This window comes from Canis lupus, chromosome 3 (assembly GCF_011100685.1).
Source record: "Canis lupus familiaris isolate Mischka breed German Shepherd chromosome 3, alternate assembly UU_Cfam_GSD_1.0, whole genome shotgun sequence".
NCBI classification, from domain to species: domain Eukaryota; kingdom Metazoa; phylum Chordata; class Mammalia; order Carnivora; family Canidae; genus Canis; species Canis lupus.
Window position 1 is genome coordinate 71,894,455 of NC_049224.1, and position 27,076 is coordinate 71,921,530.

General features: G+C 52.5%; 1 protein-coding gene and 2 long non-coding RNA genes across 7 annotated transcripts in view; 2 read left to right on the plus strand and 1 right to left on the minus strand.

Moving 5' to 3' along the window:
• JAKMIP1 (janus kinase and microtubule interacting protein 1) overlaps positions 1 to 26,335 on the minus strand; it is a 148,005-nt gene extending 121,670 nt beyond the window's left edge. For 3 of the 5 annotated variants that reach the window (XM_038533413.1, XM_038533412.1, XM_038533414.1), the window contains exon 1: positions 26,003 to 26,335. The gene's annotated coding sequence lies outside the window, so the exon portion shown is untranslated. Of the gene's footprint in view, positions 1 to 4,331; positions 4,454 to 5,026; positions 6,285 to 26,002 lie in introns of those variants that run through there. The other 2 variants (XM_038533411.1, XM_038533415.1) reach the window with 2 other exon arrangements.
• LOC119871249 lies at positions 7,005 to 8,187 on the plus strand. The gene is made up of 3 exons (XR_005357266.1): positions 7,005 to 7,095; positions 7,743 to 7,824; positions 7,905 to 8,187. It is a non-coding gene; the product is annotated as an uncharacterized LOC119871249 (long non-coding RNA).
• LOC119876146 lies at positions 13,940 to 19,905 on the plus strand. The gene is made up of 3 exons (XR_005357265.1): positions 13,940 to 14,000; positions 14,204 to 19,588; positions 19,790 to 19,905. It is a non-coding gene; the product is annotated as an uncharacterized LOC119876146 (long non-coding RNA).
• Positions 26,336 to 27,076: the final 741 nt, after the last annotated feature.

The window sequence follows — 27,076 nt, forward strand, 5'->3', positions numbered from 1 at the left end:
CTACTGCCACTGCCACTCCTACCCCTGGGTCCATAGTCACTGCCACCATCACTTCCACCACCACCACCATTACCATCACCATCTCCACCCTCCCCACTAATAGCACCATCATCACCACCATCTCTACTACTACCACCTTTACCACCATCACCATCTCTACCATGTGCACCAACATCATCACCACCATCATCACCACCTTCACCACCACCATTTCTACTATTACCACTTTGACCACCATCACCTTCACTACTACCAACATATCATCACCACCCTCACCATCACCCCTATATCCACCACTATCACCATGATCACCATCTCCACCCTCCCCACCAATATCACCATCACCACCACCATCATTACCACTATCACCTTCACTACTACCACCATATCATCATCATCACCACCATCACCAGATATTCACAATACAGTCCCAACAGCAAAGAATGCTGGTTTAGATGGAAAGACAGAAAGAAATTGACAGAGAGAAGGACAGAGAGCCGGCTGTCACATAAACTGCTTCCATTTGCTTCAGCATTTGTTCAAAACCTAATGCCAAAGGCATAAGTGCAAAATAGTGATCGGTGTGGGAAGATGGAAGAGGAATCTTTGCGTGTCCTGGATACCCATAGTTCAACCTCAACAATTACCTAGCGCAGGTGTGCTCTGAGGGCATGACATGTACTTCTCATCTCCAAATTCCACCTCCCTACACAGGGTCTGGCACAGAATCAGGGGAGTCAACAAGCCCTGATGTTCCAAAGCCACTTTCCCATTCAGCTTATGCCTCCATTCAACAGGGAAAGTGCTGGATTCAAAACTGGTGAAGTGGATATTTTTGCAAAGCTATGTAGATATGCAACAGCTAAGCATTACTGATATTCATGTTAATATCAACAATTAATGGAAACACAGAATTTCTCACTTCTCCACAATTTCCCCAAATGACACTGACCATTCCCAGAACACATCCCATACAGTACCATACAAGAAACCCAGCTCTACTCGCTTCCTGTAATATAACTCCTTTGAAACAATGGACAATGCTCGAATATCTGCAATCCCACACTCAGATCAGTGGGCCCCTCTGACCTGAGATGCGGGATGAGCTTGGGAGAGCTGCTCAGAGCAAGGGATGCTTTCCTCTACACCTGCCTGAGCATGTGCCTGAGAATCTCGCCACTTATTTCTCCATCCCCACTTAACTTTCAACTTCCTCAAGCTGGCAGGGACCCCATCTTTGGCATCAATCATACAAGCTGCAGATGACATTAATAGATCCCAGCTGCGGAAAACTGCCTCTAATGAGGAAGGAGTCAGGATCATGAAAGATAAAGAGACCTAGGCCAGCCTCACATCTAAATCCTGTGCTGCTTCCTGTCACCCCTAAGACCCCCGGCAAACGCCTGACTGAGTGCTAGGGACAAGGGAGGGCCCAGCGCTGCCCCAGCCCTCAGGTAGCTCATGGCCACCCCATCAGCCCAACCCACATAGGGCATTAGCACCAGGAAAGAAACAGCCAGGGCATGGGAGCCCTGGGGAGGCAGTGTCCACATTCCCTAAAGTGACCTTCTGTCACCAAACAGCCAGGACCCTGGCATTCTCTTCCCCCCGGGGCCAGGAGGCACATTTTGAATGAGAAAGCTTCTCCTACCTGCAAGGATCTGCTCATGCTCATGAGGCTTCCTCACTCAGGATGCCTCCTGTGCCCATTTGTGCACTCCACAAACACTGTGCATCTCCTGGGCTCCCCACTCAAGTGCAGACTGTGAAACAGTCATAGCTGCCCTCGTGTTACCCAAGACTTGGCAGGGGAGGTGGTGTGGATTCAGAGGATTGCAAAGGATGAGGTCAGCACAGAGAGCCGCCTCGGGGGCTTCCTAGAGGAGATGATCCCCACACTGCATCTTTGAGGAGAGGTAGAAAGCTGGGTCACCAGGTGAACAAAGGATTAAAAACCATAAAACATCAAGCCCTGCAGGATATCCACACACGTTCTTATGTGTTTCCACAAGCACAGGAAAAAGTCTAGGAGGTTCCAACCTACCACTGGCTACCCCTTAGGGGATGGAGAAAATGAGGATCTCTTAACTTCTGTATTCTCTGAATAATTACCACAACAAATAGTATTCGTATACCCCAGCCATTTTAGAAGGCAATACAAATTTAAGAAAAACTTAAGGGAGAATAGAAAATTTGAAGGAAAGTTGGTCCCAAAACAAAGATTCTAAAAATATGATATCTCTAAAGAGGGAGGAATACATTTTCTCAAAACCCTCTGCCACTATTTCAAAACTGGACCCAAGAGTCTGCTCAGAATTGAGCCCTGGGGCAAAGGAGTCCTCTCTGCCTCAAATTAAGACAAGGATGGAGAGGTGAGCACGGAGCCGACAGGTGGGCCCCGAGATCCTCAAGACACCTCCCTACCTAGCATACCTAGCAGCCAGCCCTTTTTCAAAGGTTTTCTTCTACAAAGCTGCAAAACTACAGGAAAGTTCCAAGAATAGTACAATGAACTCCTTATACTTTCTTCATCTAGACTCACGGATTATTCAATTTTCCACATCTACTTTGTCCACCAATAAAGGATACGTTTCTGTTTTTGTGAACAATATGAAACTACAGACATCAGAGCAATTCACCCTTTTAAATGCTGTGGCTTTTTTCTCTTCAGACCAAGGACATTACGAAATCTCAACACAGTAAGCAAACCCAGGAAGTTTTATCATGGATACGTTTCATATTCAGTTGTCAGCAGTTGTCACAATATTGCTGATGCAGCAAAATGATGATTGGTCTTGACCCAAGCCTCAGAGCACTCATTAAAAGAAAATGTTTATGGGGCACCTGGATGGCTGAGTGGTTGAGCATCTGCCTTGGGCTCAGGTCGTGATCTCAGGGTCCTGGAATCAAGTCCCACATTGGGCTCCCTGGAGGGAGCCTCCTTCTCCCTCTGCCTATGTCTCTGTCTCTCTCTCATGAATAAATAAATTTTAAAAAGAGAGGGAGAGAAACTGCAGGATGCAGTCATGTCTCTGTCAGAAGTATTCTAGACCACAAACTTCCCCGAATTAATCAAGTAGAAAAGTAAAACCTGATGATCATGAATAACAAGCATCATCAGGTAAAGGATAATCTTTGACAACGGGGCACAGCAGCTGGAAGGGATTCTGGGCAGAGAGAGAGAGAGCATTACAAGTCTTCAGCGTATGCCAGCCCTGGTCTTTGGCTCCTTGTCTAAGAAAACACAAGCCACATCCCCCAAGCCTGACTGCAGAGTCTCCTCTGTCCTTGGGAGCTGGCAGCTGGACCAGTCAGGCCACGGTGCAGAAAAACACCTGGCCTCCCACCTCTCAACCTGCTGAGTCACTCTGGAGAAGTCACACAGCTGCCCTGGGCCTCAGTTCCCATCCCCGAGGGCCCCTGGAGCAATTACGATGGGTGCCCAGCCTACCCACAGGCTCTCTTGAGCAAGGGCTACTGGGAACGCAACGCCCCATCCCCTCCTGGCCCAAACCCTTGTCTCCATTCTGATCCCTCAGCATTCCCAGCTCAACCACGACCCCCATTTCCCGGCTGAGGACTGGTTTCTTCTGACCCCCCCTCCACAATGTGTTCCCCACTGGCCACCCCCTTACCCTCTGCCCCACCCACCCGCTTACCCGTGGTCACCCTGAGCCACACAGAGTTCTGATTCAGGGTCCCTTGACCCTGGCCATTACCACTTCTCTAAGAATCAGAGAACAGTAAAATATATTCACAGACTGGCTGCTCCCCACTGCCCCTGGGGTGAAAACCACACTCCTGGGCCCGAATGAGGCCCCCTCATCTGTTCCCCTGCCTCCACTTGCCACAGATCCACCCCAACTCTCTGGACCCACCAAACCAACTCAGAGAGCAGCAACCCCAGCAGGTGGGTGAATTCTCTAAGGGACCACTGAGGCCATGGGGGTTCAGAGAGGTTGAGGAACTTGCCCGACGTCACTCAGCTCAGGAGTGACAGACCCAGGTCACAAATAAGTGAGATCCCTCGTTCTACATAAAAAGCAAAGTGTTTCATGGACTTGCAACTTTCTCTATTCACGCTGCCTTGGGACAAGGCTGAGAAAACAGTGGTTCAAAAGGTGGTGGGGATGCAAATGGAGACCATTTTCTTGTTCTTTTTGCAAGACTTTCATCCCTTTCATATAGTTTTTATGTTCACGGTGGGAAACTATTAATGACTAGCAGATATCTGTGATAAAGAGTCCCAAAGGCAACTCGCTATCACTCCATCACGGATGCACTCCGTACAGGTGATAAAGTTGGGGGCCCGATTTCGGCTGAGGACTCACCCAGCATGGCTGGCACCAGGTGGGATGTCCCACGCAGCTCTGCCCAGGCAGACGGACGCTGCCCTGGACCACCACCTGCCCACACCTGCCCCATGCTGGCCAATCCTCCGCTGCCTCTGAACCTGGAAAAGACTTTGGATTCAGGGCTCAGCCTTTTTCTCTCCCATAAAGTACGAGACGCTTCACAACTCCCTATGAAGAGGTTAAAAGGGTAAGCATGTATTTACTCAATGATCATTCTGAATCCCACCAAGACCCCGGTCTTCTCTGAACCTGTTCCCTCATCCACGTAAGGGCTGGTAATACTGACATTCCTCCCAGTGGATGAGGTGCCCTGCTGTACAAACAATAAACAGCACCACTACCATTTCTTGAGAACCTATTAAGGCCCGGTTACTTTCCCAGGCACTAAAGATGCAGGGACGCCTGGGTGACTCAGTGGTTGAGCGTCTGCTTTTGGCTCAGGGCGTGATCCCGGGTCCTGGGATCAAGTCCCATATCAGGCTCCTTGAATGGAGCCGGCTTCCCCTGTCTCTGCCTCTCTCCATGTCTCTCATGAATAAATAAATAAAATCTTTAAAAAATAAAAATTATCTTAAAAAATAAAGATACAGAGAAGAACAAGGCAGTTCTGCCCTGGGATGAATAGAGGTCTAGCGGAAGGAATATAAATCCCTAAAGGGCTTGAACTTGACCTTGAGCCCAGCAGGGAGCCATGGAGAGGTTTCTACAAGGTTGGACACATGCACTTCAGATTAGTTGCTCAGGCTCCACACGGAAGGCTGCCTGGAGGGGGCTCCCTGGAGATGGAGACAGCGTGTCCCCATCTGCTGAGGGGAGAAGAGGCCAGAAGCAAGCCATGGGTAAGAACATTTTAGGAGATAGAACCACAGAGGACTTACAGCCCCAGTGCAGGGGACAGGGAAGAAGTCCTAAAGCTTAAGTTACGCTGTGTTGTACATTTTGATCTATTTTCGAATCTCTCCAAACATTTACCAAGCTCCTTATCAGTCCTGGCTGCTGAGCTGTTTCACTGCAGGAATGAAAAGCACCACATCACCCTGACCCACTCGGAACGGGGCAGTGGGGCCGAGGAGATGAAGGGCTGTGAGATAATCACTCTACATCTACAAATGGGGAAACGGAGGCTCTGAGGTGGATGGATAGGCCTAAACTTCCAGTGAACCCGCAGCAAGACCAGGGATTTGAACACAGATCTGTCAGGTCCCAGGGCTTGTTTCGTGGTATCCCCTACAGGGTGGACCTCCTAGCAGCATCCACAGCCTGGGTGGCCAGAAGGAGTCAGAGCTTTTCAAAACGGTGGGCGGGGCACAGTCTTTGCAGGCATGAAGTGACCTGGACACCCACTGGCATCCTGAAACTACAAAGGGAGTTTGGGGGAGAGGGTGTCAGCAGTCAGACCTCAGGCTCCCTAAAGGGAAAAATACTTAGCAAACATTGATGTAGAGAAGAAGTGAGCTCCAGACTTGGGAGGGACACTTTAGAGGGCCCCCTGGTCCCATTTCCCCAGTGCACAGATGAGCCAGAGAGCCTAGGGAGGGTGTGTCTAATCCAAATGTGTATAGGGCAGCAGCACTGGGCCCTGGCATCATACCCACCTGCTCCAGGAAGCCCTCCATGATCACCAAGATCCCTCCCCCGAAGGCCCAGGCCTCCCCAGAAAGCCTGTCAGTCAGATCCAGAGTGGAGCCCCAGCTCTATCCCTCCCTGCCTATGGGTCCCGAGCCCAGGCTGTCCTGCCTCCTGGGCGGTGGCACAGATTAAGTGAATTAAGGCAGCCCCTTCCCTGCCTGGCCCGCCGACCGACCCAGACAACTGATGATGGCTGCACCCCTCTGACACCTGCACTGCCACCCGCCTCGGGGCCACCATCCCCATGACGCCCTGGGAAGCACCTGGCTCCACCATGCCTCTGACCCTCTTGCGCTGGGGGGCGGCCCTCTCCCCTCCCACCCCTGACAGTTTCCCCCACTTATGCAGGCCTCCCCTCCTCACCCCTGCCAGGCTCCACCACCTCTGCAGGCCTCTTCCTCTACCCCTGCCAGGCGCCCCCTTCCCACCCCTGCCAGGCTCTCCCACCTCTGCAGGCCTCTTCCCTTCCCCCTACCATGCCTCCTCCTCCACCCCTGCCAGGCCCCCCCCCCACCCCTGCCAGGCTCCCCCACCTCTGCAGGCCTCTTCCTCTCCCCCTGCCAAGCCTCTCCCCAACTCCTGCCAGGCCTCCTCCCCCACACCTCTGCCAGGCGCCCCCCTCCCCACCCTGACAGCCTCCCCCACCTCTGCAGGCCTCTTCCCCTACCAGGCCTCCTCCCCCATGCCCATGCCAGACCCCCCCCCACCCCTGCCAGGCTCCTCCACCTCTGCAGGCCTCTTTCCCTAGGCCTCCCCCTCCACCCCTGCCATGCCCCCTCCCCCTCCACCCCTGCCACGCCCCCCCTCCCCCTGCCAGGCCTCCTCCCCCTCCCCCTGCCAGGCCCCCCTTCCCCACGCCCCTGCCAGGCCTCCCCCCACCCCCTGCCAGCACGCCCCCAAGCCAAGGCCAGTCTGCACCCCAGGGTGCCGAACTGACCCCTCAGGGCCCGGCCCCGCCCCTTCCGGCCCCACCCACTTCCGGCTGCCCGCTGGGCCGGGCACGTTGACCCCGCCCCTTCCGGCCGCCGGCCCCGCCCCCTCCCCGTACGGGGACAACTGGGGAAGCTTCAGCACCGACTCGGCGTCGTCAAGAAGCAGGCCGGGTTGCCAGGTTGGTACAGGGCGACCCTGGTAAAATATGACATTTGCACACAAATGTGCGGGAACGTAAAAAGGCCGGACTGTGCGTCTGAAACGCGTTTTGCGTTTCTCGCGCTTTGAAGTCCTGCTGAGGGGCCCACACGGCGCTCCCGACCTCAGCGTCCTGAGCTGCCCTCTCCGGCCCCGCCTCCCCGGCCCCGCCCTCCCCGGCCCCACCTGCGCCCGGCTGTGCTGTGCTGTGCGGTGCGGTGCTGTGCGGTGCTGTGCGTGGGGAGGGCAAGCGCTCGCCAAGGGCCCACTCTGGCCGCTGAATGGCGTCACCTCCCAGGGCCCGGTGCCCTCCCACCCTCCCGCAGGGGTGCTGGAGAGCAAGGGGAGCATGAAGCATCCCGGGGGGCGGGGGGGGGCACCCGGTATGCGCAACAGCTGGGATGACTGCAGCGGACAGGAAGCCCAGGCCAAGGCGGGCCCTGCCCCATCCACCGCCCCCTGCTCCTTGGCTTCCCAGAGACCCTCCCTCGACCCAAAAGCAGCAGCCAAACCAAGAGCTGCCATTTCTAAGAGCCTACTCTGTGCCGGGCAATGTGCGGGGCGTACCCATCTCCATCCATCCCCAAAACCTCTAAAACACAGAACAGTGTCTTTCCCACTTGACAGATAAGGAACACCTTTGAAAGAGCTGAAGTCACTCGCCCGATGTCCACAGCTCGTAAGCGGCAGAGTCAGGACTCGAACGCAGGTCTGTCTGGCTCTAAGGCCACTTCCCAGCTTGCCCAAGGAACTGGGCAAACAAGATAACAGTTTGTTTTCTATCCTCAGGACTTAGCAGCAGACCAGACACGCTCCCAGGAGGCGCCCAAGCACATTTTTAGGGAGGAACCGCCAGGCTCACCGTGCCATCACCCTCCCAAAACAAAGCATATTGATAGCAAATTAAATACCACTGAATTAGCCACAACACTTACATAAAGCTATAGTTTCAAAATATTCCAGGTCATGAAAAGCTTCCAATATCAACGACAACAACAACAACAACAAAAAGCCACCTACTTCAATTTCCCACCAAACACTCCCACAAATAAACAATTTCTGATAAAACTGATACTCCCATTCAAAACCCACATCACAAAATCCCCCCCAAATAGAGGATTGAAAGTCGTTATCAACAGACACAAGAACATGAGGAAAGTTCCTCCAGAACATTCAGTGCCTGCGGGGTTTTCTTTTCTTTAGCTTTTCAGTGTAAAATCTTACAGATGCTGGACGGGAGGGAAAATCTGAGGTGAGGATGAACAATGTGAAATGAGGCCTGGGCTGCAAGAAAAGTAAAGCATCCTGGCAATACCCACATCTTCTCCCATCAGACACAATACAATATAACTCAACCAACATGCACCAAGTAATAATAATCACAGTAGTCCCTGCTCACACTGCCATCCCTGGGTGCTACACACTGTTCCAAACTTTCCCAATCATCTGTTACTCCACAGCCCTAACATGGGTATTATTAGCATCCCATTTTAGTGTTCCAGCAGAAAGAGGTAGGTAACTTGGCCAAGGTGACCCAGCTAGCAAATAGGGGTGCGACGATGAGCAGGTGGTCTGGCTCCAGCATCCATGCTCTTACCTGCTCTTACCTGCTCCAGGTGTTACACCAGGACCTGAGCACAGAGCCACAAGGTAACCCGGACACTGCCTCATCCAAAGGAAGGCCAAAGTAACTACATTTATTGAGCACCTAGCTAAGCCTCAGCTATTGTGCACACCTAGGGGGAGAAGGTTGCTACTTTCTGGGCAGCCGCCAGGCATCAGGTGCTTTACACACACAATCCCAGTGCTCATAAGGTCCTAGAGAGACGGGTTATTCTCATCTCACAGGAACAAAATTTTAGCTTAAAGTGAGTAAAAGATTCACTCAAGTCCCTACCTTTGCTCTTTCAGCTGCTACTTGCTGGCTCCTGGCAAACTCCCTGCTCCATATTAGAACATCCTCTTTATTGATGTGCATAGTCCCCTTAAGAAGTCCCAGAAAAGGCCCCAGCTGTCAGCCCATTTCTGTCCCGCCTCTGCTGAAATGAGTCACCAGGCTGAGAATTAATCACACCGCCAAGAACAAGCAGGGCAACCAATGACTTTCAAGCAAACTTCGTTTGTGGTTTCCACATCCTTTCTACACCAGCCACTCAACCTGGCGTGCTATGCCTAGGGCACACTCTTCAGCAGACACCTACCAAGTGTCTGCTGTGTGCACAAAGCTGGAGGGGAGGGGACACAGAGCCTATGTCCTAGCTTCTCCCAAGAAGGTGACTCTAGAAATGACGGGGGCAGGGTGGGGCTGAGATAGGTAGGGAGAGACCAGGGCCTCAGAGAGAGAGACACTAATTACAGAGCTGGGGTGCCTGGACCAAGATGTGCTCCCTGCCAGGTTACTACCAGCTGAGTAGGGAAGATAGTTAACAATGACTTCATCAGGTGTAGACACTTGTTGGCCCCAGGCTGGGCACGGAAGCCACAAACATGCCTCCCACGTGGGTCCTCAGCTGCAGCCAGGGCACAAGAAGGACTATGAAAAATGACAGCCCCAGAGTGTGGTCAGGGCTGTGACGAAAAGATGTTCAGGACCCAGGGTGGGCAGGGAAGCACACAAGATGAGCCTGAGCCATCTCTAGAGGCAGCAGAAAGGCAGTGCTAGCAAGAAGACACAGAAGTACAGAGTCAGGAGGAAGGAAGGGGGCCCAGTAAGTTCAAGGAACCCCTCATGGGGCTCATCAGGGAGGGGTCAGGGTCACCCGAATCCGAACATAGGTTCTCACCCTATGTTGAAACCCGAATCCCCAGTGGGATGGTATTTGGAGTTGGGGCTTTTGGGGAGTAACAAGGGTTAAGACTAGGTCATGAGCGTACAGTCCTCAAGATGGGATTAGTGCCCTTATAAGTAGAGACACAAGAGATGGACACTTGGGTGGCACAATGGTTGTCTGCCTTCAGCTTAGGTCCTGATCCCAGGGTCCTAGGATCAAGTCCCCCACGGAGCTCCCTATAGGGACCTGCTTCTCCCTCTGCCTCTGTCTCTGCCTCTCTTTTTCTGTGTCTCTCATGATTAAATAAATAAAATCTTTAAAATTAAAAAAGAAGAGACACATGAGAGCCTGCTTTCACCCTCTCCTGCCTCATGAGCACACAGTAAGAATGCAGGAAGGCAGATCATGCCAAAATTGACCAGCAGCCTGATCTTGGACTTCCCAGCCTACAGAACAATGAAAATACATTTCCCATGTTTCAGCCCCCCAGTCTATGGTATTTTTATTATGGCAGCCTGAGCTAAGACAGTAAAAGTCAGAGGATCAGAATAGGTCATAGATATAATGACAGAGTGTATGCTTCATCCCTGGCCACCAGGAACCCGTTAGGCAGAGGAGTGGCATAACCAGGTGTAATTTCAGGAAGAGATCCCCCTTTCCTCGTCTGACTGCTGTTCTCTCCAAACACCCAATAACTCTAGAGCCATTATGCAGAAGGAGCGGGCAGACGGGACCTGCAGCCCTCCTAGGAGGACCCTGGACCCTAAGGATCTGCTCACAGAGATAAGATGAGGCAAGGGCTGGCCCTCACACAGCTCTTCCTCCCACACAGCTCAGCTCCATCAGTGATGGCCCTGGAGACTCTGCCTTTCCAGGTCCCAGACTGAGCAACATGGGACACTTAGGAGTTTGAGACCAAACATGGTACTAAAGGGCAGATGACAGCCTGCAAAGGGACAATGGCCAATGTCTAAATCGGAGCAGAACCATCAGCACTTTGCAGGGCTGGGAGGTGATGAGGGCCTGGATTGCACACTCCATTCCATGAAGATGCTTGGGGGTCTGGGATCTAGAGCAACACGTTTGATTCCATCTTTTCAGGCATAATCAACTTTTTAAAAGATTTTATTTATTCATGAGAGACACACAGAGATTGATACAGGACTCAATCCCAGGACCCCAAGATCACACCCTGAGCCAAAGGCAGACACTCAACCACTGAGTCACCCAGGCATCCCTCAGGTATAATCATTTTAAACAAAACAGCATGCAAATTCAAATGACCTGCACACCAAACGTTAACCCTTTGCAGACCCCGTTGCATGGACCTGAGGTACCAGGTGAAAACCCAGCTTTGTGCGGCTGTTTGCACAGACTCTCCTACCACCTCCAGTACAGGGCATCCTGAGATCGCAAGCCAAGTTGCCGATCAAACAGTAACCCTTACCAACGGCAAGTGTGATACATAAGGACTCTCAAAACACAAACTATTCCCACAACCACAACAAAAGCCTGGCAACACTGAAGATGCCACGGCTGTTAAGACCACAACTATCACCCCAAATTTTTCATTTCAAAAGCTCTAATCATCAAAGCAACCTCACTATTCTCATGCACTGACCTTATAAATGTCATAAGTTTAAGGTCATAAAATATATCCAAGAAAAAACCATCATTTCCCTGTTTTGTATATTAGGGTAGATTATGGTATAAAAATCATCTTACAGTTGGGGGAAACAAATCCAGAGAGAGGTAAGGGTATAGTGTTGTTCTGCAATTGTCTATGATTATCATCCTTGCTCACTGCACTTCAAGAGGGCAGGGACCAAGTGCCCAGCACACAGCAGGTGCTCCACACACACCCTGGGAGAAAAAGGACCACTGCAAGGCTACAGCAGTAGGTGGGCAGGATACAAACCTGAGCCTTGGGACTCCAGGCTCAGGGGTGGTTTTCACACTCTGCCACTTTCCCTCTTTCCTAGAAATGAGATTATAGCCCACATCCATGACAAAGAGGGAGTACAGTACAAGAAGGCCAGGACATCTTCCTTCTTCCACAGGAAACCACTGGAACCCAAGCACCCTTCACTCTGAGCACCAATGGCAACATGCTTGTGCTTATTGGACAGAGAACTGCCTTCTAGGAACTGCTGTTAGGAAGCAAGGGTCTCTGTACTCAGTTGTAGATCTAGCAGGACAGCATGGGTGATTCCTGACTACTGGAGGGAACCAATCAGCTGTCAACTGTCTTCGTGATGACCAAATAGACCGACTGTGTAACTACTTCCTGCTCTGGTTCTCAGACTGGAGGGAGTATCAGAATTTCCCACAGAATTTGTTAAAAGCCAGGCTGCCAGGTCCCAAACCAGTTTCTGATCCAGTAGCTCAGGGAGGAGCCTAAGAATGTGCATTTCTAAAATGCCCCCAGTGATGCTCGTGCTGCTGGTCCAGGACCCCATTTGGAGAACCACTGCTCTGATCAGTTGCTTATGCACTCTCCTCATTGTAGCTCACTAAGGCAGATGTTCATGGAAGGTAGGAAGGACAGGATGCAAATTTAGGAGACAGGATGGGGGTGGGGAAGGCAAAGGAACAGACATTTCAGGAAGTGAGGCAGCATAAGCAAATGCAAGGAAGCTGGAAACAGTGGGTGGGAAAGTCAGTAGCTCAGTCAGGCCAGGAAGTAAAGGTATGAGTAAGAGTGATGGAGGATGAAATCAGAAGGACAAGTGGAGGTCTTAGACGTAGGACTGACAAGATGAGAGTTGAGCATCAGCTACAGGCCAGGCACTGTTTGCTGGTATTGCCTCCTGAATGTCATTGCCTTGTGGTCAGAAAGCATATTTTGCATTATTTCTATTCTTTTAAATGTACTGAGTTTGTTTTATGGCTGAGCATATGGTCTGTCCTAAAGAACAATCCATGTACACTTGAGAATACATATTCTGATGTTTCTGTTAGCTCTAGTTGGTTTACAGTGTAGTTCAAGTTTTCTATTTCCTTGTTGAGCCTCTATCCAGTTGTACTATCCATTACCTAAAATGGAGTATTTAAGTATCCAACGATGGGCTGAATTATCTATCTCTCCCTTCATTTCAGTCAGTTTTGGTTTCATGGATTTTGACACTCTGTTGTTAGGTGCACATGTGTTTATGGTTGTTTATACCTTCCTGATAGATTGACCCATTTATCATTATAAAATGTCCCTCTTTATGTTTTTTTAAAAATTTTATTTATTTATTTGAGAGAGAGAGAGAGACCATGAGCAGGAGAGAGGGTCAGAAGGAGAGGGAGAAGCAGACTCCCTTCCAAGCAGGGAGTCCAATGCAAGGTTTGATATCAGGACCCTAGAATCATGACCTGAGCCAAAGGCAGATGCTTAACCAACTGAGCCACTCAGGCACCCGTATCTCTGTTTTTTATTTTGTCTATCTTATATAATACCAATACAGCCACTCTAGCTTTCTTGTGGTTTTGCTCTTTGCATGATATATCTTTTTCCATCCTTTTACTTTCAATCTATCTTATATTTGAATCCAAAGATATGTATCTCCTATAGACAGCATATAGTTAGATCATTTTTATGTTCTGATAATCTTTGCCTTTTGATTGGATTGTTTAACCCATTCACATTTAATGTTAATATTTGTAGAGCTGAGTTCAACTCTGCCACTTTACTGATTGTTTTCTACATGTCTCATGTCTTTTTGGTTCCTCTGCTCCTCCTTGACTGCATTCTTTTGCACTAAGTGAATAAGACACTGAGTTTGGAATAAAAGGTAGAGTGACAACTTCAAAAGGCTAATTATTTTTAACCCAGATAGCAAAATTACCTCTCTGACAATTTTTCAGTTTCTTAAATGGCTTTTCTTTTCCTTTTTTTTTTAATTCTTTTTTTTAAATTTTTATTTATTTATTTATGATCGTCACAGAGAGAGAGAGAGAGAGAGAGGCAGAGACACAGGCAGAGGGAGAAGCAGGCTCCATGCACCGGGAGCCCGACGTGGGATTCAATCCCGGATCTCCAGGATCGCGCCCTGGGCCAAAGGCGGGCGCCAAACCGCTGCGCCACCCAGGGATCCCTTCTTTTCCTTTTTTAAGAGAGTGAGAGAAGGTGAGCAGGAGGGGGAAAAGGGAGGGAGAAAGAGAATCTTAAGCAGACTCCATGTCCAGCATGGAGCCCAAAGCAAGACTTGATCTCATGACCCTGAGATTGTGACCTGAGCTAAAGTCAAGAGTTGAACACTTAACTGAGCCAGCTAGATGCCCCCAGGTGGTTTTCAAATCATTCATGATTTTTTTTCTCTCTGGTTCCAGCAAACAGGAGCACTTCAATTATTTGTCCAACAGCCATGGAACACCATCTAAAGAAATGTCTACTACCAGTCTACTGGGCTGGAGGATTTGGAGCTACAACTTGACATGCCCACAAGGAGGGATGGGGCCACTTGCCATGTTTTGGGAATCACCTTCATGACAGCTCAGTGCTTTAAACCAAAGTAGGAAGGGATGGTTGAAATTCACAACAAAGTCCACAGTATGGGTATTTTCAAATGTCATGGTATTGCTCTTGCAGATCTGGGACAGATGTTAATGAAGCTCTGGTGAACAGAGGTCCCTTGTGTACCTGTCCCAATGGACAGTTAAAACCCCATCCCAAACCAATCAGCCCACATCCCTGCCTGAGCGACTTTTGCCTCCAACATCCCAGTTACTTGACCTCTTAGTTTCCCTACCAAGCCCTCTGCTCATCAACAAACATGAAGAGAAGCTGTAAACCAGGAGTTTGTGAACCGTGACATCCCAAATTCACAATCTGTATTGTTAACACCTGAGGGTTGGGGTACCTGGCACCCCTCCCCCATCTTCTGGCTGGAGCACCCCCAATTTCCAATAGCCTACCCAGCAATAGGACTTGCCTGTGTCCCTGGCCTGAACTGTCTTGTATTTGTTTTTAGTCACCCCTGTAGAGGACTCTCAGGATCTCAAATGCCCAGGCTGTCATCAACTGGGTTCGTCCTGGGTGACTAATCCAGGGAGACATTCATGTCAGTGAAGAACCCATCTGCCTGAAGGTTAAAACAGAACAGGCACAATCTGTAGGCATCCTGGCCCTTGTTCACCATAAAGTATCTGGTTGGCAAAGAGATCACCTACTCCCCAGCCTAGAAGGAACCAGACTTGCTGCAGGAACCCAATTACTACCTGGCTTAATGAGCTCACCGGTCCAGTTGCTCTGGCCCAGGGAGCAATCCTGCCAACTTCCCGAAAGAAGCCACGTCTTCCAAAGCTGCGTTCGGAGGTGCAATGGGGGAAAGGGAAAAAGTAGGACAATTTAACAAGAACTACAACCTGGACGCCTGGGTGGCTCAGTGGATGAGCATCTGCCTTCAGCTCAGGACATGATCCCAGGGTCCTGGGATCAAGTCCCACATCGGGATCCCCCTGCAGGGAGCCTGCTTCTCCCTCTGCCTGTGTCTCTGTCTCTCTCTGTGTCTCTCATGAATAAATAAATAAACTTTAGAAAAAAAAGAACTACAACCTTCAGTCAACATGAGATGTTTTGGATTCTGAAGAACAGCTTTTTAGCATATCTGTAGTCCTGAACTGAAAGCAGACTGCAATGCAAGACGGTGAAATCCATGTGCGGGGGATCCTTTATGAAGAAGCTACAGAAGCTCCACAATGGTCCCTTTGGGCTAACACGGCCACCAGGGTGCCTCTGCCCCAAGTACTGGGTTATCTAAGGTTTGCAGGGTAGTCATGAGGTGGCTGTTACAGAGAATGGAGTGACACTAGTTAAGGACAGGGCGGATCTGACATAACAACGGACCACCTCCCCTACTGGGGCCCCTCTTAGCACTGACATTATCATGATCTGTGAGACCAAAGGCCAAAAATCTATTGACCCACCCTGTGCCAGGCTCTGGGAATCCTGTTGCAAATCAGATGGCATCTCAAGCTTCCTAAAACCTTCTGGAACCTTCTGCCTAGTGGGAGAGTCAGACAAGTCACAGACAGCTGCAATACCATGTCCAGGACAGTAAGCGGGGGATTCTTAGGGCAGCAGGAGCCCTGGGGACATGCCTGACCTGGCCTGAGGAAGGGGAACGAGAAGGGGGACAACAGGGAAGGTTTTCTGGAGGAAATAAAGCTAGTGATGGATTCTAAGCACAAGTGGAGGGTGTTCACTGGCTGGATGAGGACAGGAAAAGCGAACAGGCAAATCTATCAGAGGGAACAGCATGTGCAAAAAGCCTGGCTCAGTCAGAAACAGTGGACAGATGGTGTAGCTGGACACATGCCCTACTGAAGGCGTGGGATGAGAGAGGCAGGAGCAGGCCACGCCATGCTAGCAAAATTGAGATGAGCAGAAGCAGCTCCTTTGGTGCATTCTTCTGCTTCCTGGCTATTCCTGTCTTTATCCAATCCCAGTGACTTCATTCACTCAATCCGAACTTGTAGGGTAATAAGCAAACAGGTCTCTCCTGGGGGCCCAGTGAGAATGGAGGAAGTGACATCCAAGCTGGGCCATGGAGCAAGCAGGATGTCACAGGCAGAGGGAGATGGCATACAAGGATCTGGAAGAAAGAGCAGTGCTGAGCAGGGAGGTACAGCTCACTGGAGTAAATGATGGCAACCGAGCTGGGAGCACACCATGGGACCTTTGAATGCCCAGCTAAGGTCTGCACACTTTTCATATGCAATTAGCAACCGTACAAGTAGCCAGAGCAGCCCCACCACTGCCATTTCTACTTGTGCAACCTCAGGTAACTCACTCACTCCGCAACACTGCGGTGGTGCAGGCTGAGAAGAGCAGGAAAGGAAGATGCTCCCACCCTCCATAACCCACCTGAGGCTCATTTCTGCTTCTTCGTGAGCATGCCCCACTCTCCACCTCCCACCCCAGCAGGCAGTACCATGCCAGGCACTTGAAGGCCGGCGTGCACGTAGAAAACAGGGACAATGCCAGGTGACCCCTGCAAAACCGAAACAAAGCCCTTCCCGGGCATCTCTCCACGTGGAGGGAGCACAAGCAGCTTGTGATGGGGACATGGTGGGTACCTCCCAGGACGCCAGAGCTCCCAGGGGTGAAGCGACTTGTCTCCCTAGTGGTTCCAGGCTGGATCGGGGATGAAATTCAGATTCCCTCCCAGGCCTGATAGGAAGCAGTGGAGATGGGTGCAGAGTAGACAAGATGCACACAATACCAGGGAGGCCGTGCCACGCCCCGAGAAGCTGCCTTTGAAAAATCAAACCTGGCCATCAGCTGCCCTCGTCCAATCAGAGCTGGCCATAGAGAAGCTTCTAGGATAGACTCCTGCATTCGGTAGCCACAGGAAATGCACTGCACATGAGGTTGCAAATTCTTCAGGGGACAGCAGCAAAATCCTGATGTGGTTATTACATGCGCTGGGATTAAAAAGGCTAGAGCCATCATGTGGAGGTTTGCTGGGTAGAGTGACCCAGTGCTCTTGAGCCATTCCCGAGTAGTCATCTCTGCTGCCAGTTACAGAGAACCTGCTATGCACCGGGCTGGATGGAGAGCCATCCCTGCTGGCTCCCACCTCGAGACCAGCTCTCGTGGCAGGTATGATGTCCACGGCGCCTCCTTCCTTAGATTCTTCAGGGAAGCATCACAGTCTTAGTGACAGCGTTTGTGATTTATTTAAATTGTGTGGGTCCCTCTTTCCCCAGAATGAAAGCTGATGTGGGCTGAGACCTTGCCACACCTCCTCTTCATGGGGCCCTCGTTCCTTCCAGGGACACACAGGAAGCCCTCAAATATGCACTGTCATTGCTTGTCATCAGACTGAGCTTCTTGTTTACAGAAGAGGAAACTGAAGCACTACGGAACTTAATTAACCTGCCTAGGGCCATGCACTTCATAGAAGGCAGAGCTGCAGCCCCCCAGAACCTGGCCCCTGCTCCCAAGGACGTGAACCTCTAAAGCAGCACTGCCGGAAAGAAAGACAATGTGAGCCCCACCCGCAAAGTTTAATTCTCTAGTTGCCACATTAAAAACAAAAAGAAACAAGTGAAATGAATTTTAATAATACATTTCATTTGGCCCAACAGATCCAAAATAGCATTTCAATGTGTAATCAATGTTAACATTTTTCCTGAGATCTTTTTCACTCTCCTGCTGATACAGTCTTAGAAATCGAGTGTGTATTTTTTTTACTCACCACCCCAGGTCAATTCAGAAGAGCCACATTTCAGGGCTCAAAGGCACTGAGCAATGGCGAGTGGCCAGGAGCTCAGCTTTAGGAGCCCCTACCCACCTCCGGGCGAGCAAGTATATACATCACCCAGCACATGGAGACTCATCCACAATCGCTATGACCACATCTCCAACTACCACCAGCAGCAGCACCGGTTACAAACACCTACTGCACACCAACACGGCTCTGGGCGGTCTGCACAGGTTATTCTGACCTGCGCACCAGGGCTAGGGACACTGGATGGCCTTCCTATTGACCAAAAAAGGGAGTGAGGCTCAGAATGATTAGGAGATGTGCTCTAGGTCACGGAGCTAACAAGGTGCAATCAAGTAGTTAAGTCACATCTGACTCCAAGCAACAGCAGCGATTATTTATTGAGCACCTACTGTGTGCCAATACCCTGTGTTGAAAGATGAGCACAAACACGCCAGGCAAGGTCCCTGCCCTGCTGGTGCTTTTGCCCTGGCTTATGGGGATGGAGGAATGATGATAAACAAGGAAAAACCCCTTCAGATGGTGATGATTTCAGAAGAAAAAAGAATGCAGTAGAAAAGAATAACAGCAGAAGGGAGACAGGTATCTACCTACAGTGGACAGGGAAGACCTCTGGGGGGAGCGGAAATTCAAGCCGAGATGTGAAGCATGAGAAGACCATGGTTCGGGTGAGGACAGGGAAGAGTGTGCCAGACATCAAGCAGCAAACACAAACCTTGGTGCAGGAAGAGTCCAGCATGTTCCAGGAGCCAACAGAAAGGCAGCCGGGCTCCCATGCCAGCTGCCTCTCTGGAGCATCCAGGTTGGCCCCCATGCCATTCCTCCTGCCTCAGGGCACTCCCATGCCCCGGCTTGGAAAACGAGAAGCCAAGAAATCATTCTCCAGATGTCAAGAACAAGTCCAGGCTGGAGGCTCCCAGCACAGTGCCTGGCATGAAGTGCAATCCAGGAGCATGGGCTGAGTGGCTGAATGATGGACTGGCAGTGAGAAGACAGAGTGGAAGTGCCAGAACAGAACCTAGGCAGGACAGATCCCAGGAACAACATTTTAACTCCGTAAGCCTTGCTTCAAACCCTAGGTACACTAGCCAAAAAGTGGAAGCCACCCAAACATCCAACAACAGATGAATGGATAATATAAAGCGATCTAGCCACACAACGGAATATTACTCACCCATAAAAAAGGACCAAGGCACTGACACCCATTACAACCTGGATGAACCTTCAGGGCATTATGCTGTCGCAAAAGGCCACATGTAATAGGGTTCTATCAACACGAAATGTCCAGAATGGGCAAATCCTTAGAGATGCAATGCAGACCAGTGGTTGTCAGGGGCCGAGGGAGGGGAGGATGGGGAATAAGTGCTTAATGGATACAGGCCTTTCATTGCAAGAGATGAAAATGTTTTGGAACTAGAGACAGACAGCAGTTGCATAACTTTGCAAATGTACTAAATGCCACTGAATGGTACACTTTAAAATGGTTTGTCTTGGGATCCCTGGGTGGTGCAGCGGTTTGGCGCCTGCCTTTGGCCCAGGGGCGATCCTGGAGACCCGGGATCGAATCCCACATCGGGCTCCGGTGCATGGAGCCTGCTTCTCCCTCTGCCTATGTCTCTGCCTCTCTCTCTCTCTCTGTGTGACTATCATAAATAAATAAAAATTAAAAAAAAAAAAAAAAAAGGTTTGTCTTATGTCATGTGAATTGCACCTCAATTTTTAAAAAGCAAGGGTAGAGGGGCAGAGAGGGGGGGAACTATTTCACCAGAGAATCTAGGTTGTGACCCCGTTGAATAAAACCCCATGTCTCAGCAAGCAGAAAGGACTGACCCGCGTCCAGAAGCAACAGGATACAATGGGAATGGGGGGGGGGGGAGGGACAGGGGCTCCCACGGCTAGGAGAAGTAGAAAGCCACTTCACCAGATCACTCCTCGCCTCCACTCCCATAGTTGTGATCCTCGCAGGCTGCCTACCCTGCAAAGGAAGCAGGGCACCCCTCGGAGGTATGTCCCACCCCTCGAGCTGAGGAAGGGAACAGGGGCCAGTCCAGGGCTCCCAAATCAGAATGCAGCCGAGGTGGAGGCACTAAGGCCAGCAGGCTGAGCCAGCGCGTTCCCTGACCTGGCACACACAAGGGCATTACTGCCACATGGGCAGCCCTTGGCAGTCTCAGGATGGCATACAGAACCTCCTTTCATTCCCTAGCATGGCCCTGCAGCCAAGTCTGGGCCATTGGGTAGAAAGGACAGCAGGAGGCCGCATCCACACAGCATCTGGGTCCTCTGAGGTCCAGGCAGGGACTTCAGGGCATGTGCTAGGTCCTGAGGATACTTTCAGGGCCTGGAAAGGATCAAGGGGACACCACAGGCCTCACAGAGAAACAGACCTAACACCCCATTAAGGTGTGGCTGCTCAAGGGAACAGAGTCATAGCTACTGCCCACCGCAGGAGGCTGGGCCTTCACCTCTGTTTAGTTCATCCCCATGCCCATGTGACCTGCAGGGAGAGGGACTGGGGCTGTCCATTTTACAAATGAGGACACTGACTTGTAAGGGGTTCAGAGAAGTACACAGGCTCGCCCACCATCAGCTGGCAAATGGCAGAGCCAGCATTCAAACCCAAAGCTGCCATCAAAGCCTCCCATGCCAAATGATGATGCCACCACCATTTGCTTTTTTCCTACAAAACTCATACAAGGCAGTATGGGGTCATGGTAAGATCATGGACTATCAGTCTGGGATGATGGGAACATTCTGGACTTGATGGGGACGGCTGCACAACAATATGAACATACCACCACTGACTCGTACACTTAAATATAATTAACGTGATCATCATTATTAAATAGTACATATATATTTAACACAAAGATATTTTAAGAAATGATCAGGAATCAGGTCATTAAGGAATTGTCCATAGGGGCACCTGGGTGGCTTAGTTTGGTTAGGCATCCAACTCTTGATTTTGGCTCAGGTCATGATCTCAAAGTCGTGGGATGGAGCCCCTTGGTGGGTGTAGAGATTACCTAAATAAATTTTGAAAAAGAAAAACAGCTATAGGAGCACCAGGGTGGCTCAGTGGTTGAGCATCTGCCTTTGGCTCAGGGCGTGATTCCAGGGTCCTGGGATCGAGTCCCACATCGGGCTCACTGCAGGGAGCCTGCTTCTCCCTCTGCCTATGTCTCTGCCTCTCTCTCTGTGTCCCTCATGAACAAATAAATAAATAAAATATTTTAAAAAATGAAATAAAATAAATCTTTAAAGAAAGAAATTGTAAATAAGTTTTTAAAAATAGATATAATGTTATAGATAACATACAGACTATATTCTCTAAACATGGTAAAATTCAATTAGGAGCTAACAAAAAATATGTCCCCCCCAAAAAGTAATAATGTAGCCTGCTTGGGTGCAGACCCTGCTCCCCCACGTACCAGCTCTGTGGCCCTGGGGCAGGCTTCAGAGGCTGTCTGTACCCATTTATAAAGTGAGAAACACAAGGCACCTCCCTCTGAGCTTGTGTCCAAAACCAAATGAACTCAAATCAGGTACAGCACAGACCAGGAGACAGCAAACTCAAGCTGCAAAGGGCCAGGTAGTGCTTCTGGCTTTACAGGTGATGGCAACAGCTGTGCAACTCTGTCAACAGAGCAGAGAAGCAGCCACAGACAACAGGTGCACAAATGGGCGTGGCTGAGTGCTAATAAAACTTTATTTACAGAAGCAGACGGGGCTAATAGGGCCACAGCTTGCCAACGACGGCATGCACCCCAGCCCCTGGTGGGTGCTTAACAAGTATTAACTGTTACAATTAAGAAAATAATGGCATTTATCTCAATTCATTTCTAGAGATGAATGAGAGGTAAAATATTTCCTGTCGCAGTTCCAAAAATAAATACTAATACCGAAGGCGAAAGGAGAGCCTCAGTCCCTGCTGGGGAGGGGGCCTCACCCTCACTCTGCTACTTTTGGGCCATTCTGGACCAGCGTCCCACCTCGCACAGGAGGGGCTTCTAGCCCCTGCCTCACAGCCTCAGGCTCTCAGGCCCTCTCCTTGCTCGTGCCCTCCCCCCAGCTGGCCCATAGTCCCTGGGCTGCCCACCTGGCCTTAGAAAGGCCAGAGCAAAGAAAACATTTGCTGACAGTATTCTGGGCTAGAGTGACAATGACAAGCAAGGTCCCACTGCTGGCCTGCCCTGGAGTCCTTTCCTGAGCCTCAGATCACAGCAACACTAATGGCTTCTGGCTTCAAGGTAACCTATTTCGATGTAAAGCCCCGAGAAGCCTCCTCTGATTGATTCCTCACATGGGTCCTGTAAGAAGGTCGACGCTGCTTTACAGGGATCAGCGTGTTCCATGGCGCAACCCCTAGGATCTGGAGCGTGGGACCCCCGCTGGTGAGTCCCGCCTCCGCCTCCACCTCCAGGCTCAGCCCCTGCCTGTCAGGTGCTCACGTAATCTTTCCCTAAAGAGGTGCTGTGCAGCTTCCGTGAGATAATTCACAGCAGGAGGGGGAGTTTAAGCAACGATAGCTATACTCCTCCCATGAGCATCACAAGAAAAGGAACCGGGCTACAGACGGTTAAGAGATTTGCCCAGGGTGGCACAGCCAGGAGGGTCCCAGCTGGTCCTTGATGCAGCCCCTCCTCTGACCTGGCCCTGTCCTGTCCCAGCTCAGCTCACCTAGCTGGTGCTGATGATTTGTTCTTTTAGGGGTGTAAGAGTCTTCCTAGGAACTGAGCAGAAATCACTGTAAACACTGAGCAGGAAAGCAGCCCAGATGACAGAAGCATCAAAGGAGCTGCTCAGGCCGAGTGGGTGGCCTTGACTGTGCATACTATAAACTCAGGACTCCTGCCCGCAGCCCTCGACATCTCACACGGGTGTGCACTCACTCCCATCAGCCGACAGGTACCCACTCCCTTCATCTTTCACTCCCATTGATTGAATATTTAGCTTATTGGCCTGATGTTGTTAGCTAGGGAAGGAAGGGCTCAGAGGGCCTCTAAATGGGGTGGCTGCTCTGGACAAAACCAAAGGATGAATTTTTTAACCATAAGCTCCCTCACCATCACCACTTAGGAAGTGGTGCCCATGCCCAGAGACCACACTTTGGTCCCCATACCAGCCCAGCCAGAGGGACCCCTGCCCCAATTTTGTACAGGAAATGGAGGCTCAGAAAGGTTAATCCTGTTGTCTGAGATCACACAGCCTTAAGGACCAGGACAAAGGTGAATCGATTTCAGAAGCCCTACAAGGCGACTCAAATCCCAAGAGACCAAGCGAGGAGAACCAGAACCCAGTGCAGTCGACCCCAGTCTTTCTGAGGGAGGCACCCCGTGTTAGTTACAAAGTCACAGCTGAGTGAAGGGCAGGGCCCCAATGGAAACCAGGCAGTCTGGCTCCAGAGCCTGCAGGGAGGCAGGTCCCATTCCCAGGGACTTCAGCAAACAGCTCCAGCACAAGTGGCAATGGCTGCTGGCATGTGTCTGGCTTAGCCATAGTTGCTTATGCCACTCCTCTCCTGGCCCCAACCTACGGTCTACGCTAAGAGAGCGGGGACCTCCATCCTGCTTCCTCAGCATGAAACCTGCCAGTCAGACCTGCGGAGAGACCATCAGCTCTGTCCCCCGCTATGCACGTCCCTCTCATAGCGCTGACGTGATGGGTGCCAGCGTAACTACCTCTCCAGGAAGGTGGAGCCCCCATCCAAGCAGGGCTGCCCCTCAGACCTCATTGTGTCCCCACTCTCTGGTGCGCAAGGTTTGCTTAAGGAAAAATGTCACACATCTTCAACTATATATGGAAATATGTTCTAAAAGGGCACAGGTGAGAGAACCCACAATCTGTACAGCAAAGTGAAGAAACACCAGCAAACTGAAACAGGAGACCTGGGCCTTCATGTATGAATAGGAGTTCTCCAGGCAGACGAGAGAGGAGGACATTGCCCAAAGAAACCAAAACCCAAAACCCAAACCAAACAGAAGCACGGGATGTGGGGAGAAGCCTGCGTGTGAAGACATGTCCGGGGAACACAGAGGTGGCACATGTGGCAGGGACAGAGTTGGGCCAGGGAAGCCAGGATGTGGGGAACATGGGAGGTCACAGAGGCAGCAGGAGCTAAGGATGGTTTCTGAAGGACAGCGGCAACCATCACATTTGTTGGGGCCACACTCAGACCCTTTGAGGGATTCCTCACTGGGAGAAGTCTCCTCAAGGGGGGAGTTACCCCCAGCTCCGGAGACAGGCTCGGCATTACAGACCATGTGCAAGAGTCCCAACAGCCACCATCCACGTCAAGAAGACCTTTCTGAGAGCAGCGGATCTGGGAGTTGCCCTGCTGGGCAAGCAAATGACAGGGGTCCTGACCATCCCATATGCCATCCCCAAGCCTCCTTGGCCACCTGGGCTCACGGCAGTGCCACCCACCCACCCGAGGTCTGGAGGAGAAACCAGCTCCTCCACAGACTCACCCTACGCCAGGGGGTCACTCAGTGGGGAAGGGCCCCCCTCACGTGGGGTATTTACTGTGAGCAGAGCCCTGTGTGAGGGGCTGAGGCTCCCCTCGCCCTTCTACATCTCCTAACCCGGCCTGGGAGGCTGAGGCATCAGACACGACAGCGTGTCCCACCGCACCATACACGGAAGCTCCGGCGGGGCAAGGGGTTCTCCTTGACCTTGCTGGAGAAGGAGCTGGTCAGCTGAAGGAAGGGCGTTCCCAGAGGGAACAGCACAGCAGGGGCCAAGGACAGTGTCCCTCCCAGGGTGCGTGAAAGGGGTGGGGGCGGCGGAGGACCAGCCGTTAGATACCGTATCTCTGGCGTCTAAAGAGCCGGGCAGAGGCTGGCAGAGAGCCCAGGCCGGCCAGGCCATCAGTAAAAGGCAGACTAGGATGTGTGGGGACGGGGGAGGGGGAGGGGGAGGGGGGCTTCGGGGCGGGGGGCCTTCTATGGCGAAAGACTCCAGCCCGGCAATTGGCCTCCATCAGGGAGGATGAGGCCAGATCCTCACGAGCGCGCAGCAGGGAGGGGGGTGGGGGGGTGAGGGGGTGAGGGGGCAGCGGCCTGGGGATGAGGGCACAGCGCGCTAGGGCCTGCACGCAGGGCGCCCCGGCAAGGTGCCCGGCCCGCGGAGCCAATCCCTGCGCGCCATCTCCCGAGGCTGCGTGCGCCCAGGGCGCGCCGGCGGGGCAGCAGGGTGGGTACCAGCCTTTCTTCCCAGCGCTTCAGCCTCCTCCCCGCGCCCACGTGGGCGGAGCCGCGCGGGGGGTGCGGGGCAGGGGCCGCCGCGGCGGGTGCCGTGCGCGGGGCGGGGGTGCGGGGGTGCGGGGGTGCGGGGGTGCGGGCGGGGCGGCCTCGCCCTCCCGGCCCCCCGCCGCCCCGGAGCGGCCCGCGGCTCCAGCCTCTGTGCCACCGCGCCCGGGACCTGGGGGGACCCTGACTTACTCAGTGGGCCGGACTCGGAGGGCACCGGTCGGCCACGCCCCCCGCGCCACTCCCTGGGGCTGCCGGTGGGTCCCCCTCCCCCTCCTCGGATCTGGGGCGGAATGGGGAGAGGAGTGGAAATGGGGGTGGCGTGAGGGAGAGGGGGCTGGGGGCGCGGAACGGGGAAGGGGCCTACGGAGGGAGGCGGCGCAGAGTCCCCCTGCTGGGAGACGCCGAAGGGGGATTTGGAGGGAATGGGGGATGGGAGCGGAAGGGTGGAGGACCACGGAGGTGAGACACGAGAGTGGCAGGGCATCTGGAGGGGCGCGAAGGCTGGGGAGGGTGGTGGGCGATGGGGCGGGGCGGCGCCGGTCCCCGCGTCCCCTGCCGCGGGGTCCGCCCATCAGCCGGTGCACGGGTCCCCTTCGGCCAGGGCGCGCCCCCACCCCTCCCCCCCACGGCGCACCTGTACCCACCTGCTCGGCGCTCGGGCCCGAGCCGGGCAGCAGCTGCGAACGTAGCGAGCGCAGCCCCGCGCCGCATCCTCCGGCCGCCCCCTCCCCGCCCCGAGCTTACGCTGCCACCGCCCCCGCCTTAAAAAGGACAAAACGGAAAAGAAAAAGGTTGCGTGCAAAAAAAAAAAAAAAAAAAAAAAAGAAAAAGAAAAAGAAAAATCGTAAGAAGCCAACGAGGAAGATGGGCAGATGCGCGCGGCTCGTTGGGGCGGGGGTCGAGGTGCGGCGGCACCGGGGACCGCGCTCGGGGCAGCGGGCAGGCGCGTGCCGCACGCTCCCGGCTGCAGCTCCTGCGATCGCCCGGCGCCCGGCTCCCGGCGCGGCCCCGCCCCTTCCCGGGCCGCCCCTCCGATTGGCCCGTGCTCCTGCCAGTCAGGGGGAAGGCGCTGCGCTCGCCCCGCCCCCGCCCGGGGCCGAGGCCGGGAGCGGTTCGGCGGCCGCCAGAGGAGGTGCGGGGAGGCCCGAGCGTGCGCACTTGGCCCCGCGGCCCGCGCGGGGGAAGGCTGGGGTCTGCGGCTGAGCGCCCCGGGTCGCGCGGGGTCGCGGCGCCCGCTGGGTCGGAGCTGCCCTGGGGATTACTTGCGGGCTCCGGTAAGGGCTGAAGGCCCCGGAGGCTCATCCTCGCCTTCACCTGGGACTGAGGCCATCCTGGGCCATCGGTGGGCGGGGAGACACCACTGCCCACCGTCCCGGATTTCCCCCTTTGTGCCGATGGAGATCTCAGGGTCACAGGTGAAAGGCAATATTGTAAGTGACACAGCTAGCAAGTGGCAGAGCCAGGAGTCTTTAGGCCTGAGCCCATAGCCTCACCACTAGGCAAAAAATCACCATCACCATAAAATAGTGGAAGGATGTGATACACGGTCGGTGGAGGCTGGACGGGAGGGTAGGATTTAGCGAGGCAAAGGTCCATCCATTCAGTCCCGTTCCGCAAATATTTTTGGACACCCACTACGTACCAGGGAGCCATTAAGATCTAGATAGAGGGCAGTGAACAGAAGGAAGGCCCCTGCCCTCCTGGAGCTTAGATTCCAG